The sequence below is a fragment of the Nomascus leucogenys genome, chromosome 6 (assembly GCF_006542625.1).
Source record: "Nomascus leucogenys isolate Asia chromosome 6, Asia_NLE_v1, whole genome shotgun sequence".
NCBI lineage: Eukaryota > Metazoa > Chordata > Mammalia > Primates > Hylobatidae > Nomascus > Nomascus leucogenys.
The window spans coordinates 95,161,228-95,165,223 of NC_044386.1; the positions used below are offsets into that span (position 1 = coordinate 95,161,228).

At 56.1% G+C, this 3,996-nt stretch overlaps 1 pseudogene; it reads right to left on the minus strand.

Annotated features, from left to right (window-relative positions):
- Positions 1 to 878: 878 nt before the first annotated feature.
- LOC115835570 lies at positions 879 to 2,276 on the minus strand (annotated as a pseudogene).
- Positions 2,277 to 3,996: the final 1,720 nt, after the last annotated feature.

The window sequence follows — 3,996 nt, forward strand, 5'->3', positions numbered from 1 at the left end:
GAATGTGGCCAGTGGAAACGGGGCACACTGGGAATCAGAGTGAATGTCCTTGAAAGAGGGCCATGGGTCAACAAGGCCAAGCCAAAAGATGCAGAACGCTTTTCCTTAGAAATCTTTGGGAGTGAAGCAGGCTTCAGACACTCCCGTCCCTGCCCCTGCAGCCACCCCTACTACATTGGTTTGGACCCAGTAGGTTGGGGCGGGGACAGAGTGGGGGTGGAGGAAAAAATCAGATTGCCCATGGCCCCCAGGCTCCTGTCCTAGCCCAGGCCTGGTGCCATTCTTACACTCACACTCGTGTGCAAGCCCACACACACATCACACACCTTGATGGTCGCAGTCACAGCCTGGCCTCTGCTCCTGTGGTCCAGTGGCCAGACACCCCCTGGGACGGCTCAAAGGAGTCAGGACTTGGAAGTGGAGGCATCAGGGTAGCTGAAGGAAATCCACATACCCAGAGCATCTTGGGTTTCAGACTCTCTGACCTGAGGTAGGCTCCCCAGGGGCTGGGAGAGGAGTTGATGGAATGGAGGATGGGGGACAGCGAGAAGAAGAAAGGAGGAGGAATGCAACGTGCGGGGCGGCCGCCAAGAGTGAAGATAGAGGTAAGCGCCATGCAAGTGCTTGAAAGAAGGGGGAAAGTGGGACGAGCCCCACAGCCCCCTCCCCAAAAACGACCACTTCCGGGACTCAGTGCTCCTTTGGGTGCAGGCTCCACCAGCTCTCGGCCGCTCAGGGCTCCGGTACCCACGGTCGGAATGCCTGGGATGGAGACGGCCGGTTCTGGCGGCCAGGTCCGATGCTCTAGAATCCAGCCCCATTTCCCTCCCGGCCACCCCCGGTCTGCATGCAAGACCCTCCCTACCAGCCCGAGGCGGTCACCGGAGCTTAAGCCCCGCCGCCAGCGGCGCCAATGTCCCAGATCCACCCCGCCCCGCAGCCCGCGCTCCACGGCAAGCCCCGCCCTCTCTAAGCTCCGCCACTCGCTTCAAATGGGCGCCACCCCGGGGAGGGGGCGCGCCCTGCCTGGTCCGGCACTTCTCCCGCGGCCCAGGCTTGGGGGGGGGCTTTGGGGCCGTGGGGGCCAACCCTGGTACCTGCCTCCGGCAGGGACGCTCTGCACCTGCAGCCAGGAGTCATCCACGGGCCCCCGTGGGTGTGCTTACGGTGGTCGTCTCGATGTCACCGATGACGCTGGGCGCCTCCCTCAGCACGTGGTGCATGCGCCGCATCTCATTGCGCCGCTGTGCCTGCTCTGCCGACTCCTCCATCAGCGTGTTCTGGTCCCCACGTGAGTACAAGTTGGCCAGCAGTTCTGAGAAGATGAACTCCTTGGTCTGAGAGTGGGCAGAGGGAAGGAGGTTGGGACCTGATTGATGCCTGTGCCGCCCTGACCGCCGTGGCTGCCCCGTCGGGCCCTGTTGGGACTGTGTGCTGGACTTGGAGCCCCGAGTACGGCTTTTCAGACGCGGCTTCTACACCGCTTAGACTCGAAGATCTGCCTCCCCACCGCCCTTTTCTCACTCAGATGAGGTCACTGAGGTCCAGAGGAAAAGTCACCTGTCCAAGGTCACAGTTCTGGGAGGGGACTGAGGACCTGTCATGCCACCAGGACACCTGTCTACTCAGTTTTTAATTTTTGGAGATAGGATCTCGCTTTGTCGCCAGGCTGGAGTACAGTGGGCGAGATCACTGCTCACTGCAGCCTCAACCTCATGGGCTCAAAGTGATCTTCCAACGTCAGCCTGTCCAGTAGCTAGGACTACATGTACGTGCTACCACCAAGCCCAGCTATTTTTTAAAATTTTTGTGTAGAGATGAGGTCTCATTATGTTGCCCAGGCTGGTCTCGAACTCCTGGGCTCAAGCCATCCTCCCACCTCGGCCTGCCAAAGTGCTGGGATTACAAGCATGAGCCACTATAATCCCACATTATATTTCTATTGGACAACTCCGGTCTGGACCGTGCCTCCCTTCCTGAGGCTGGTCTCATAAGGCTGGTTGGCATCTCCCCCAGGCCAACATGGCCACCTGGGTCCCCAGTGCCACAGGAGCCCTCTACCCCCATGAGGCGGCACATGCACGTTGTTGATCATGCGGTGGATGATGGTCTTGGGCATGAGGTCCTGCACGATCTTGTTGACAATGGCCATGTACGAGTCCACAGGTTCTGAATGGTCTCCACTTGCCGCTCCAGCTGTGGTCCATGGAGTGCACGAAGCTGTCGGAACCATTCCCCTCAGTCTTGCTGGCCTGCTATGAAGAACACAAGGGCATCAGGGTGGCCAGGCCATGTAGCCAGGCTCCAGGAATCCCCTGCAAGAGTACCTGGAACATTGATGCACAGAGAGAAGCAACTGGCCTAAACAGACACCCAGCTCCCCACACGCTCTAAAGGGTTTCAGGTCTCTGCCCATCCCTGTATCTCTTAGGACCCCAGACTCCCCTGATTCAGCCTCGTCTTGTTTCTGACTGTAGTGCCCAGAATTTGCCTCAATTTCCCAAACCAGGAATCACAAAAGAACATCTGCAGATCCTTTGCTTAAAGACCTGGCCAGAGCTGGTGCCAGGCTGCAGATGCCTGGCAGGAAGCAAGAGAGGGTCACACTCACTTTCTTCTTGTTCTGGGAGACCCACACACCAACACTGCCACCACTGCTGGCACCAGGGAGCACAGCCAAAATAGATACACACAGAGAGGAAAAGGGGAGAGGTTGAGTGAACCTGGGACACTGCACCCCAACTCTAAGGCTCCTCTAGACATTGCCACAGTGAAATAGGGGAGAAAAGAGAAGGCAGTCACAGGAAACCACCATCATAGAAAGGGCATGCAACAAATGCCATCTGTGGCAGAGACGGAGACACAAAACTGCCACTGGAGAAGGATGGGAGGACCAGAAGACTTAATTCTGATCTCACCCCCAGAGTAGGTAGTGGGGAGGATTCCTGGTTATTTCTGAGCCAAACAAGGGCTCAGAAACATGGCATGACTTAGCATCACTGTGGATGATGCCCCAGGGCCCCCTAGTATCAGCAGTTTGACCCTCCTCTCCTTGCCCTGCCGCTCACCCCAACACACTCAAGGTACACGCCAGCCCTCAGAAAGGAGGAGGACTTCCAGCTGTTCACCTCCTCCTGTGTCTCATGGGCCAGCTCCAGCTGCCAATAATCCTTGTAGAGGCCAGGCGTCTGTAATCTCAGCACTTTGGGAGGCCAAGCAGGTGGATCATGAGGTCAGGAGACTGAGACCATCCTGGCTAACACGGTGAAACTCCGTCTCTACTAAAAATACAAAAATTAGCCGGGCATGGTGGCATGCACCTGTCATCCCAGCTACTCAGGAGGCTGAGGCAGAAGAATCGCTTGAACCTGGGAGGTGGAGGTTGTGGTGAGCCAAGATAGAGTCACTGCACTCCAGCCTGGGGGATGGAACAAGACACTGTCTCAAAAAAAAAAAAAAAAAAAAAATTCAGGAGCAAAAGATGAATACTAGAAAACACAGGCTGTGTTCAAGAAATAGCAAGATCTGGTCTTGAATGGAGTGGGGATAGAGCATGGGGGCGCCGAGGGTGGGAGTAGGCTGCAGGGGAGGTCTGGGCCAGGTCCCATAGGGCCGCAGATTCCAGGCAGAACACAGAGGTCATGCTTGATTTGGTAGACAATGGGAAGCTCATGAAGGTTTTTAAGCAGGAGTGCCCTATCACTCTGGAAGGAGAGGAAGAGCTGCAATGAAGGGGCAGAGGCTGAGGTTGTTTGGCAGCTGCTGCAAGAATTCAGGTGAGAAACACCAAGCGCCTGGATTAGGGCTGGGTATGGAGAGTAAAACGTCCTCAGGAAACATTCACAGATAGAGATAAGCTCTGCCACTTAAACTATTAATGCAGGTCTGACATTCATTAGAATTAGAAGATACCTGAATTGTGAGTGCCTAGAAGTTCCTGCTAGATGAACATTAAAAACTACAGTCTAACCAGGCCTGGAAACGTCCCGAGCTGGG